Here is a 14,394-nt window from a genome sequence, read left to right as displayed (position 1 = left end):
CTTCTCCTGTAAACTGAAGGGTAGGCTGAATGTAGGAAGTGAGTAGGAACAGGTCAGGTAAAAATCTCTCGGTACTACTCTTAGAAATGGTTTTACTATCTCACTACCAAATAACTTGAATTCATAAACTCTAACTTAACTTTCCCTGAGGCGAGCAGGTAGGTGCGAAGCTGTACATAAAATCTAACATCGGCTAGAAATTACAAAGGCAAATCTGTAGTGGCTCGCCCGCTATGAAATAGAAACAATGTTGGTTGGTCGTCTCCTCGGAATCAAATGGGCCGAGTCCGGAGCGGCGCTCGTAGAGCTGCACAGCGCCGGCTAGGGGGCGCTGCCGTCGGTGTCGGTGTCGTAGTGCCAACCTAAGAACTTGTACCTACGCCGTGGCATCGTAACTATCGATACCACACAGCTGACAAGTGAAACTTCTATTAACACATACCATTATTTTAAGTAGCTTACTGCAAATACAAACCATGGTGATGTAACAAAGCATTTGATTAATTTCCCTGTTTACCGTATAGTATACGATGTTATACTACATAGTAAAAAGTATATTGCTCGAAAACTATGGATGATACAAAAAAAACGAAGGCTAGATTTGACTGAGCTCATAAAAATCTCTAAAGATCAGATCTAAAAGTAAAAAAAAGTTTTCTTAAAAAATATTTCCGTTGGCCTGTGTAATAGGTTCAACGCCGTCCACCAACAGAAAGCGTAGTGGCGTAGCTAGCAGGGGGCACCATTTGAGTCAACACTTTGGTAGGGAATGTTCTCATCCAGAAGAGTCAGTGTGGTGCAAGCGTGTGAAGCAAGCAGGCGTGCCACGCAGACGAACTCGTGCCTTCTACAGCCAACTGAGCCAATTTGAAGGTTATCAGATTGTGGCCTTCCGACTGGCCGGATGGTCCTATTAAGAATTGCCACACAGGTTGGATGTTCTCTGTCAGTTGTGCAACGACGCTGGAATTAGTGATTACGTGCACATTCTCACACCCGTAGATGAGGTTCTGGACGTCCGCGCAGCGCAGATGCCAGGATCGTCGTTCTGTAATGGCGCCAGTGACAGATCGAACAGCTACCACAGCACAGGTGAGAGGGCCTATGAGCCCAGACGAGTCAACACGAAGTGCTGCGATCCGGTTATTAGCAGTGGGACTAGGGGTACACACACAGCATCGACGTGCTCGTCTCGACTGGTGCCGTCAGAGAATCACTTGGAAGATGGAACGGGACGCCGTGGGCTTCAGTGATGAAAACATATTCCACCTTCACACAGGTGATGGTCATTTGGGCGTACGGTATAACCCCGTTGAGCGCTGTCTCGTAGCGTGCATCCATACAAGACACATTGGTGCCAGGCCTTATGGTCTTGGGTGCGATAAGCTACAACTCTTATTCACCATTGGTATTTCTGGAGTCGACGCTAACCAGCGCTCGGTGCGTGCAGAATGTTGTTAAACACCTTCTTTTGTCGTTTTTGCAGCAGGAAGGTGATTTGTTGTTCCAACAGGATAATACTCGCCCACACATTGCCCGTGAAAGTCAACGTTCTCTGCAAGACGTGCAGCAACTTCCCCGGACAGCACCATCTCCGGAATTGTGTCCAGCCTTGCGGCTCGTCAACTTACATCTCTTACAGAATTATGTGAACAAGTGACATAACGTATCCTAGAACGCATTTGCCATCTGTACGATCGACTGGATGCCAGAACCAGCGCCTGCATTACCGCCCGCGCGGGCTACACCACATACTAGTATGGATGTTGTTGCACGACTCGATACCTGGTACCTCAGAACTGCTTGTGCTAATAATCTGTAAATGCAATGATTTCGTGTACTCCATATGCACAGTTGCAGCAATAAATTTTGAGTGAATTGGAAGTCTCTAAAAGCGCGTAAGAAATTATTTTCAGCAGTCAATTTTGGTTTCCTGCTTCGGCCGTAATATCTCAAATTCCTTAGCATGATTTTTAAAGGAAATGTCAAAAAGTAAGTTACACAGTGCTCTCGTACCAAATTTCGTGGAATCGCGATACGGAAGATATCGTCCACGAAACTTGTTATTTAATTATGAATGGTTCGACCTACCAATAAATTTTAATGGTAATGCCGAGGTTAATCTGTAACGGGACACCAAATGTAACAATTTGTATCAGACGATGAAAACTAACAAAATAAATGCTGCCAAATGACGGATATGAAAAGAAACGGACGATTTCGGAAAAAATTGATGTTGTAGCCAAAACTATCTGTAATGTTACACCAGACTAGTTTTGTCACGCGAAAATTTAGATGACGATGAAATAATCAATGAGATACCGGTATAGATTGTGTGATTGCTCGCAGATTGATAAGAACAGCAGACAGTTCAAAAGAATTACATCACAACTACCAGGCATTGCTTTAGACTTAGTAACTGTAGGAATTGAGATGTCATTAATGACCGATCTGGTAGGTTAGACATCATATGATAGTGAACAAATCCATTCCAGGACACATTTCGTTGAGGATTTCAACTTCTTTAGCTGAAGTGCAAAGAATGTTAAGGTACTCTGCCTACAAGTGGGTTAGAAAGGACTGTTAAAGAAACGAGGTGTCTAGCTCAAGCATATTTGGCCACCAGCTGTTATCCCTTTCGTCTGGTCTACATTCCAGTTGCAGTCCCTCTGTTTACTTATTATGTCACACCCATCGGACTTTCAAGATCTTTATATATTTTTTCCCAGTCCTTTCACCGTCAGTTATCCAGTGAAAACGTATTTTTTTTAAATAAGTCTTAGTTTGAGTATCTGCGTTCCGGAATTGCATAGAGAACCTTCTCAAGGCGGGGAAGTGTACAAAGCTACATTTAATATGAAATTTAAAATACAGATTTTATTATCAGCCACAGAAATTGTTCTTTATTGCATTTTATGCGAATTAATGTGTCAGACGAAACACAAATTTGAGTTTCTGATGCAACTTGCACTTTATGTAATGTGATACTAGTTAAAGACTATCTCAGCCTCCCCCCTCCCCCACCCCTCACTCTCCGCCCGTCTCTGAAAGTAATTACACAGGTTCCGAGGCCGCAGTCTTATATTCTGCAAATATTAAGCAGCCAATTGCCTCTAGATATCTCGGTAATGGCGCTGAAGAGTTCCCAGCTCTTCTTTTTGCCTTGTTCACGAGGTCAGGTGAGTTGCAAAACATGAACAGCTCGTTAGCCGGCTAACGAGAATCCGCGAACGAGCAGCCTGAGAAGTCATTGTGCTGCATTCTTGGGACAATCGGAAAACCTGTCCGAAAATGGTTCGAGATGTCAACGCTGCGAAAAAGCGCAAAGCCCATACCGGCAAGACAGTGGACGTTGACAATTGAGTGAAATCGTGTTATAGAAATACTGAAAAGTGGCACAATACGATGAGAGAAAACTCTCGCCTTGTAACCCGACTTGCAAGCCAACCAGTAAACACTAAGCACTGCGAGAATTAGCCCCGCAGGAATGGTTTTTGTCCTAGATACGGCTGCAAGGCACTACATTAAAACACATGTCCCACAGTTATGAGACGTTTTTTTAGAAAGACGAATTGTGTGACAAGAACGGAGTTCAGCTTGTACAACTGTAGTCTGGCTTCCGTAAAAACTTCAGGAAAGTTTTCGATCCGTGAATTTTATTTCTGATACCTTCGCAATGCCAATCTACTGAGTGACCTAGACCTCCACCGACAACTTTCCAATGGTTGTTCAGGGATACAATGTGAGTATTTTAGCGTAAGGGACCCACAATATCTGGCAGCTCGTTACATAATAATGATGTAATTATGACTTATTCGGATTTTTAACGCAATCAGCCTCGTTTCTGTGAAAATACTGGGAAATTTCTTTTTAGTGAATCCAAACACGAGTTGGATCTCAACCAAATGTTTACCAGCAAACAGGTGTATCGTACTGCTGTGTACTCCCATTAATCACAGCTAACAGGGCCGGAAAACAAAACCCTAGACAGAACCTTCCCGTACTGAACGCAAACTAGAAGACAACGAGTTAAGTGCCTTACTGCCAACAGGAAGTGGTAAGCGAATGGAAATGAGACATGCAGCGCACGCCATTGACATTTGCACTGCTGTGCACTGTATCCAGTGTAATGCCAACGCATAGCTAATTGGGGCAAGAAACCAAACGAAATGTAGTCATTTTATAAGAAATGTTGTACCAAAATGCTCGGAAGGTATCCTTCAACATCCCCTGAATAATCAACAGCAGAAATAGACTGTTGGAAATACATGACACAGCGCTGTGTTGTAAATTCATATTTATTCTCACTCGTGTCGATCATTGATCATCATCAAAGAAGAAAGGAAAGCTATATCCAGGAAGAAAGAAAAACAATAAATTCATTAGTTGTCATACATCATGGAACTTGGGAATACTATCTTTTACAGCATAAAGTCAAGCGCCGGCACGCCAGTCGGGAACGAGAGAGAAGAGATGGCTGTGAGAAGACTTCAACAAATCTCCAGGACGACAACGCGACAGCAGCGGCACCTATGCGAAGAGGACATAAGCGCCGCGCCCGAATAATCGCCGCCCAGTTCTATTGTAGCATCGGCACTAGTTACTTTGCTTATACAATGTACATACCACTGACTTAGGACTGATTATACTGAAGAACATTGCTCATTTTGCATGTCGCCGGTTGCTTGCGACACTTCTGCGTGATAGTGAAAGTTAAGTATTGTAATCTTTTCCTTTTCTAATAAAACTCACTAATACGATTTGTTTGAATTTTGTCTAGCGATCCGAGAAAGCAGGTTTCCTAGACACCCCGTATTTGACAACTAGATTGGACTTAACAGTTCTTATTACAGTCACAGATATTGTGCTTAACGGAATGACAAAGGTTCAGTATGAGATCATGTGACCCACTCAGAGGCAAATGCAGTGCCAGCCACTGATCATGCACTACGGCACATTGTAGATATCGCACTAAAATTACGCCATTTCTCTTCGAATGCGAGCCGGATGTTCTACTGAATTTAGGCCACTTTTTCTTTGAATGTACGCTGATATGCAAATAAAATGAACGAACACGTGTTTTGTAGCGCTGTCTCCACGATAACTAGAAACCAATGTCGAGTACTGAAATGACGGTCAGCCGTGCTACACTCAACTCAGTGAAGGGACGCAGCTGTCTGTATTCACTTTGGGGTGATACATTGTTCACAGCACGATGTCATTTTTTTTTAAGTTCCTGTAAAGTGTTGTGCAAGTGTAGACTGTGAAGGATCTTAGAGGAGCAGCTCTGTTATCGGTGCCGTGGCCCAGTGATCACTTCCGTGTTCGAAACTCTGCAGCTCTGACGTGCTATAAACCTCTCTGCTGTTGCGTTTGCAAGCCATGAATGGATCTACTTTCTGCTCTGCGTGACCGTTAAGTGTTTACTCCCCGTCTTTTGTATCCCGCCTGGAAGGCGGCAACTGGATCTGCTCCTGTGATCTGCAAAATAGGCCAAGTCACCCGCTGAGACACATCTCGGATGTGACTGAAGGTGACGTCAGGGCTCATTCTCCCCCCCCCCCCCCCATCACGGAATTTACGGGAATCAGGTGACTTGTGTGGGCAGCAGTGGTGCCAACTCCATCCAGCGACCTACTAAATCCTCATTGCTTGCATGCAACGATGCATCGCCACTGCTATATGTACCAAAGGGGGACGTACCAGCTATTACGCAGGTGGTCATAATGTGCTGGCTGCTCGATGTAGCCGACCGCTGTGGCCGAGCAGTTCTAGGCGCTTCAGTCCTGAACCACGCTGCTGCTACGGTCGCAGGTTCGAATCCTGCTTCGGGCATGGATGTGTGTGATGTCCTTAGGTTAGTTAGGTTTAAGTAGTTCTAAGTCTAGGGGACTGATGACTTCAGATGTTAAGTCCGATAGTGCTTAGAGCCATTTGAACCATTTTTTGCTCGATGTAAACACAATCCATCAAAATCAATGCAGTACAGAAGAAAAGCAGGAACATAGAGTGCAAAGACGTCGGTGTTGTGTGTAAATGTAAAGAATCCTAATGTGAAACTCAAATGAAGGTGGAATAAGAGAACGATCTTTTAGTCAGCATTACTGAGCTTCTCTGTGTGTAAGGCTCAAGCTTATGGAACGCTGTCTCGGAATATTAGGAGAATTAAATCTGAATTAAAAAGGGCATCTCCACAATTGTTTAACTATGAATCAGGAGCTGATATATATATATATATATATATATATATATATATATATATATATATATATATATATATATATCAGAAAGTTTTTTCAATACATTAGTACCTGGTTTTATACAGTATCGAATGTAGCACATGAAGAAAGCACAGGTGCTGCTATCTTAATAAGAGAGAGCACACCAGTACACAATATCGACACTAGATACGCCCAAAGATGTAAACAACCATGCATGAGCAGCGCTTATTAGATGGAGGGGGTCCGACAGCCGATCGGTTCCAGTCATTCCACCAGGAAGGAGGTAAATGACTCGTTCTGTTTGCGGTTCAACCATCCCTAGAGTGTCAGTACCGGGGTTCGATCGCGTCCGCATTGTTAGTTTGTGCCAGGTAGGGCTCTCAAAAATGGAAATGTACAGGCGTTTCGGAGTGAACCAAAGCGACGTTATTCGGACATGAAGGAATACAGAGATACAGGAACTGTCGATGGCATGCCTCGCTCAGGCCGCCCAAGAGCTACTACTGCAGTGGATGACCGATACGTACAGATTATGGGTCGGAGGAACCCTGACAGCTACACCACCATGTTGAATAATGCTTTTCGTGCAGTCACAGGACGTTGTGTCCCGACTCTGTGCAATACGCTGCATGATGAGCATCTTCACTCCCGGCGTCCATGGCGAGGTCCATCTTTGCAACTACAACACGATACAGCTTGGTACAGATGAGCCCAACAACATGCCGAATGGACTGCATCACTTTCTCTTCACCAATGAGTGTTGCATATGGCTTCAACCAGACAATCGCCGGAGATGTGCTTGGAGGCAACCCTGACTGAACGCCTTAGACACTGTCCAGCGAGTGGAGGAAGGTGGAGGTTCACTGATGTTTTGGGGTGGCATTATGTGGGGCCTAGGTTGGTCGCTGGTGGTCATACAAGGCGCTGTAGCGGCTATACGATACGTGAATGCCATCCTCCGACTGACTGTGCAACCATGTCGGCAGCATGCTGTTTAGGCACTCATCTTCATGAACGACAATTCGCGCCCCAATCGTGCACATCTTGTGGATGACTTCCTTCAGGATAACGACATCGCTCGACTAGAGGGGCCAGCATGTTCTCCAGACATGAACTCGATCGAACATGCGTGGGGTGGATGGGAAAGGGCTTTTTATGGACGACGTGACCCACCAACCACTCCGAGGAATCTACGACGAATCGCCGTTGAGGAGTGGGACAATGAGGACTAACAGTGTCTCGATGAACTTGCAGATAGTATGAGATGATGAATACAGGCATACATCAGTGCAAGAGGACGTGCTACTGGGTGTTAGAGGTACCGGTGTGTACAGCAGTCTGGACCACCACCTCCGACGGTCTCGCTGTATGGTGGCCCAACATACAATGTGTGGTTTTCATTAGCAATAAAAAGGGCGGAAATTATGTTTATGTTGATCTGTATTCCAATTTTCTGTATAGGTTCCGAAACTCTCGGGACCGAGGTAATGCAAAGCTTTTTTTGATGTGTGTATTTACCCTTACGAAGAAGTAACAAAAACCTTTTAATAGCTGGTGATTTTTAACTACGGACAGACACTTGGGAGTCGAAGGATCACGGCTTAGTGAAGTATACGTTCTTCGCCTCATCTTTGCGCAGCTAGCTAGACAGAATGCATGCATCCTTAACCATACGTGAAAGAATCCTTGCAACTGAGGGGATATTGGCTTGTTTCTCTGAATATTGTGCCCTTGAAGAAGCTGTAAACTTAGATGAACAGCTCAGCATAAGGTATAGATACGAGTCGACGCTCAACATTTCGCATCTGAGAAACAGCAAAGTAGCCGAATTTATTGATGACACCTAAATATCTGAATACACAGTAAATAATGCTGAATAGTGGGCTTCTGCAGCCAAATACAAACTAAGAGGAAGTTTAATGTATTATGGCTCTCAAAAACCAGAGACGCTAAATGATTATTGAATTCTACTATACACTACCGAGGGAGATGTATCATAACTACAGTGTGATAGACAAGCTCATTCAGGAAATAAAACGAATGAACTGACAAGTATTAAACGGAATCAAATGCAGGGTATCAAGAACAAATCAAAATCTCTTATAGAAGGTGAACTGACAACAATGTGTCATTTATTCAGATATCAGAGAAACCGTGGACGCACACTCACTGAAGGTTTAGAAACAGACAATGGGAGTTTACTCACAAACCAAAACAAAGTTGTCCGAAAACTCTCACAGTACTCTGATCAAAGAGACGAAGCTTCAATAGGCGAAATGATGGAATAGGGCTCGCCGATTTGGCTCAAATCGGTGTGTAGAAGCAGTCAGATGCCTCTTTCAGCTTCAGGGAATATTTCACCTGAGTATGCTCTAGGAAAAGGCAAAACGTACTGGAAGGATTTGTGAATAGAATGTGAGGGATTTTTGAGGACCAGTTTGCGTATCGGTGCCTGAATACGCCAAACAGTTTTCAGCTCGAAAAATGCGCATCACTTGTTTGTACTGTCTCAACGTACTATCGGTTATTAAATGTTAGGAGAATGAAGAGTTTGTTAAGTTTTTTTCTACAGTTTTCTTGTATTTTTGTGTTAAAATATTTCAGATATCTGACAGCTGATGGTCGAGAGAAGCTGTGCCCTGTCCAGTTTGCTACGCCCAGCCGACTACTAAACCGCGGTGTGCGGCAAACATAAACAAGTACGATGCAGCTGGCCACTGCAAACGTTTGCCGGCGACTGCAAAGAAGAAGCAGTTACTGTTAAAGAGAGAAGTGACGTGGTTTGTTTTTCACAGATAACGGTTCTTCGCTTGTACTCTCAGAATTTCAGAGTAGTATCCGATTACTGTTCACCAATGAGCCGCGCGAGAGATTATCTCAAGAGTGTCATGACATCAATTCACATATACGATACGTGAATTAGTCTGCAGTGGGGATATATTTCAAGTGTGTTCAAAGCAGTTCTAAGTCGTTTAGAAAGATATTTTGAGAGGATTATCGGCTTGTGTAGAAAATGATTATTTCGCCGGATTTTGTACAGTGTAGATTCGCCAGGTGTAGGAAAGGCTCCTATTTAGAGAAGTATCGGATTAGTTTCTTCTAGTTGTGATTAATGATGCGTTACGCTGCTTTAATAGCCACGAGATCGTAGGTAAACCGTGTTTCAGTGCTTTTGTGAGCTTCTCCGTTGGATGGTGTAAGTGAAGAGACGTGTTCACGCGAAGTCGTTTAGTTATTTTAGCACGCACTAAGGGACAGTAGCGTTGCATTGTATTATTGTGGTTGTATAGATGTACGCAAGCACTAAGGAGGAGTGACTTGGCGATATTTGGGTTAGGATTTAGTATGTGACTTCGGCGTGAGGGTCGTATAGGTTCCTTAAATTACGTTGGATGCTGAATGTGTGGTCTGTATTGTAGAGAACGGTCGTCCCACGTAATAGTTGCTTATTGAGAAACAGTCAAAAGTTGATTGAAGATCTGATTGCTTTTCTCCTTGTTCCTAAACGACAAATCAAGAACCATTTGTTAGGAAACCCCCAAAAACGCAACACGGTGAAATTTAGGTTTTTTGTTTTATTTTTTAATACATTTCCGTTTAGGGGGGTTTGGAATAGAGAACCAGCACTCGTAAAGTATAACGCTGACTTGTACCTGTAAACAATTAATTGCAGGAAATAAAGAATTAACGGTTGTAAACAGAAAAAGTCAGCACCAGCCTTATCCTTAATACACAGACTGACAAAAAATAATCAAATGCTTACTTCAAAGGAGACTAATATCTTAAATATATTTCTATATAACAAATTAATTCCAAAGGCAAATAAAGTAAAAGGCTGGAAAACTGATAAAGGCACAGTTTAAAGAAATTAAAGTGAAGATTAAAGAAAATTTTCAGATAATAACTTGGAACGGAAAGAAAGATAATTATCTTTATTTAGATATGAAAAACAAGTTTACATTTTATCGAAAAGTGATTAATTACAAATGAAAAGTTATTCCATTTAATTCTGAAAGATTGAGATTAACGAACAAGTTTATGACGGTAAAATTTCAGTACAGTCAAGGACATTATTATAATTTTCGTTGACTGACAAAGAGAGTTAAACAATATTAAATTATATCTTTGCCATGTGAGCGCATTCTTCAGTACGCGTAAAAATTTAGAACGTTCACACTAATAGAGTGTACATACGATTATTCAGTGAAGCTTTAAAAGAGGAGGAACTACAACAGGCGACGGATCTATATGACGGATTCATATGTTATATATGAAAGTTATCGTTTCTGGTACTTATATTGTTGAGAAAATGTTTAGCTGTGTTGTCAAAGCTTCACTTTAGGTTGCTGTTGTTGTAAAGTAAATACATCATCCATACTCCCCGTAGACACACACATTTAGTATTTTTCTGGTGACTGATACTAGGTTTGGCGGTAGTTCTTTCGAAGTTAGTGAATCCTGAGAGCCAAATGCGCTTTTGTAATTAATATCCATTTATCGGACAACATTACACCACGAAAAGCGTTACTATGTCCATTCTTTAGTACATAGCGATGTCGTAGCGAGCTGTAGAGTGATTTACAGCGTGAGAATCTGAATATCAAATCTTACGTGACGTCGTTAATACAGACGACTATCTCAAGATACACAGATTATGTCGTTGAGTGTAGGAAGGTCTTGTCAGGACATCTCATTGTAGTATTACAAGAGTGAGGTACATTGTCCGACGTTGCTTTCCGCCTACGTATTGCAGTGCTGTTAGAGCTTGCTCATACAGTATTTTTTCTACGAGTCAGTGGTGTCTAAAGCGTGGCGCAATGAAAAACCAGTTGTGACGCTCACCTGCTGGCAATTTATCAGCTGGAATTCGATTACTGCTGCTACCATTATTCTTCTTTTTCCCATTTCATTTTATTCAGTGCAATATTCAACGATTCATTATAAAATTTAAATACATTTAAAAAGTTCAGTTTATATGTGTAAGTTAATATGTTCAATTTAGTTACTATCACTAACCTTGTAAGTCGAAAGTAAGTGTTAGTAAAAAAAGGATGGTATACGAGGACATTTAATATGAAACGTATGAAAAGCGTTGGTTTTAAGTCAAAGTTGAAGCCTCATGACTGAACCACAAGTAAGGGCAACCGCTGCCTCGTACAGCAACGAATGAGAAACACACCTTCAAAAGATTCCGTGCGCCGTCGCTTCTGGAAGATTACTCACGTCTTGGCGCAGTGACAGTAAAAAGTACGTATGTTAGTCCTGTGGACATGGATTGTTTCCAAATTTAGGTATTTGTTGTTATTCAGAGTTAGATAAAGTAATCTAATATCCTGTGTATGTTGTAATATATGCTCGGCCTCCTGAAGTAGTGAATCTAGCTTTACTACAACCAACAACAAAGATGTTTTGCGTGTTCTAAAATCGATGCACATTACGCGAACCACATTGCCCACGTTGTTACGTCTGTTGATTTATCATTTTTCCCGGAGCACTTGTGATTCAGTTCCGTAGGGCGCCAGCAGTTTTCTAATGGTTTCATTGGGGATTTGGAATGGTAAATCATGAATGCGCGCCGTGGTCAGTCCGAGACCTATGCCTTTTTACTGTTTGCTTTCAAATGATCACAAACCAGGGTGTTTCTACGTGCATGAGTCGTCTGTAAGTTTCTCCCTCAATCAGATCGTGATGAACAAACGTTTGTATTGCTTTCGGTCTGTTTTTTTCTGTTTAGACAGGACATTGCTATACAACACGTTGCTCTGAAGGTTTAGATCACTGAGCTATTTCACGAAGTGTCAGAATACTTTGAGACTCTCAGAAACAGTGTTGCTATGGTACAGCTGTTCATGTCGTGGATTCTTTGCATCGCTCTTCAAGTACGAGTACAAAAACAAGTTGCTGTCGTAGTTTGTGTCTCAGTGCCGTATGTTTGGACCTGTGTGTGGAACATTCCTTTTTCTGTATTTTGCAAAATCCGTTATTAAGTCTGTTGAGGGTGACCTTGGACATTCTTCGCCAACCTTATATAGTTCGTAAATATTCTCCTACGCGATGGGATGTAAGAGAAACTGAGTGGAAGTCCTTTACGACAGTCTGTGAATGTTCCCTTTGGGTCCCGTGGACGACGAAACGAACCATATCTGACACAGGTGGAGATGTATTTGTGTGTGTGTGTGTGCGTGTGTGAGAGAGAGAGAAAGAGAGAGAGGCGGGGGGGAGGGGGAATAAGATCTTTTCAAACCAGAATTTCCCGTGTTTGCCAGGACTAATCCATGTTCGCAGGAAGGCTGGAGTGTTTTGAGTCAATATGGTAGTGTCGTGGCTAAAAGCATATCTTCAGCGCACTTAAACAACAGTAGGAACAGTTGCAGACATTCAGTATTGATGACTGCAATAACTCTGAACAGAAGATCTTGAAGCGTGTCTTCTTTCGTTTCGAGCCTGTTGTTACTAACGTTAATGTATGAGGGAATATAAAAGAAGAAAATGTGTAAGATCGAGGAATCGAAAACACAATATTATTATTTCTTCAGTTTCATACAAGATACATATTAGACACAGGGAGCATGCAGTGTGATTGTGGAGTTCTCATAGACCTAGTCCCTGTGGAAGAACACGCGTACGACATATGCGGGTGAACGTGAATCACTGACAAAAATTCCAGAGATTGTTCGAGGACATTTCCTAATTATTTTGGTATAAAGGAGCCGTGGTCTCTGGTGGATAGTCACAGAGTAATAATTTCATTATGACTTATTCGTTTTGTTATCTTAATCACCAGATATTTTCAGTTTAATATGGATACTAAGCAGAAATGGGATCAGGTGAGAAATCTGTAATTATTACTGATTAAAAGAAGGCAGCCGCTGTCAGGTGCGAATATTGGAAAATATGGAAAAATTGGTGGAAGCCGACCGTTTCTTTTAAAACATCGATTTGGGTTCCGGAAAAAGATAGAATGATGCGAGGCGATAGTGATCCTACGACTTAGTTTGACTGAGTAGAGGCAAACCCATTTTTAAAGCGCTTATAGATTTAAAGACAGTGTTGGCTGGGAAACCGTGAAGGTAAAAGGGAAAGAATGCAGTTACTGAAAGTTCTAGAGCTTGTACAGAAAACAGACTGCAGTTACCAGATTCGAACGGCACAAAGGGAAATCGGTAGTTTATGAGGAATTGATACAGGGCTGTAGCCTTTCGTACATGTAATTCAGTCTGGATATTGAGGCAGTAAAGAAAATTAATGAGATATTTGGAACGGAATTAAAGTTCAGGGAATTGTATGTGGCGAACAGAGGGAATTTGTTTACAAAATGAGACACTGACCATTTTGCTGATTAGGCATTTAAATAATTGACGATAACGGAAGTAGGTATGATATAGAATGCGGACTGGGAATCGCAAAAGAAGCATTTGTGAAAAAGATAAATCTCTTAACAATGAATATAAGTAATTTAGGGTTTGTTTCTGGAGGCATTTGTGTGGAGTGTAGCATTGTATCGAAGGGAAATATGGACGATTAAATAGTCAGCCAAGTAGAGAACAGGAGCTTCCGACACGTGGTGCTACAGAAGAATGCTGTAGATTTTATGGATAGGTCGAATAAATAATGAAAGCGTATAATTCAACTGAAAGGAGGGATTGGTTGATATCAGACATCCACAGGAATCAGAGAATTGTCAGATCGTTAGTGGAAGGAAGTGGTGGAGTAGCGGAACTTTGAATTTCGCCGCGCTACACTCGTTCCCTCAGATAAAAATATCCCGTCGCAGCGGTATGAGCGCTCGACGGCAGAGAAAATACTAAAATTGTAACTCTTTTTTTGTTTTCTATTCGTTTCTTAATTGTCTCTCGAGAGCGGAAGCTTAATGCAGACGTGATCTGATGCCGACGTAAAAAACTTAATAGCTAGTCTTGATCTGGTTTTAATATGTAGACATATTGAGGAAGTTGTTATGAAATTTGGAGGAGGGAAGCATCGTAAAATAAATTACATTTAATATCAAGACGGTTTTGTGTACATTAGAAATTGCTGGACAATGAAACTTATTGCAAGATTTCGGAGCAGACTTTTCACGCGGAAATGAAGTAGGAGATTTTTGAAGACTTGGACGCCGCACGAAACAAGAAGACATGTTAACATGGTAAGGAATTAACTCTAAGCTACGCCA

General features: G+C 42.0%; 1 protein-coding gene across 1 annotated transcript in view; it reads right to left on the bottom strand.

Annotated features, from left to right (window-relative positions):
- The window catches only part of LOC124797909 (retinol-binding protein pinta-like), a 232,550-nt gene that overhangs the window by 115,394 nt on the left and 102,762 nt on the right, over nt 1–14,394 (bottom strand). The gene's annotated exons all lie outside the window — the stretch shown is intronic.

The sequence above is a fragment of the Schistocerca piceifrons genome, chromosome 5, assembly GCF_021461385.2.
Source record: "Schistocerca piceifrons isolate TAMUIC-IGC-003096 chromosome 5, iqSchPice1.1, whole genome shotgun sequence".
NCBI classification, from domain to species: domain Eukaryota; kingdom Metazoa; phylum Arthropoda; class Insecta; order Orthoptera; family Acrididae; genus Schistocerca; species Schistocerca piceifrons.
This window is presented reverse-complemented; position numbering and strand designations above follow the sequence as displayed.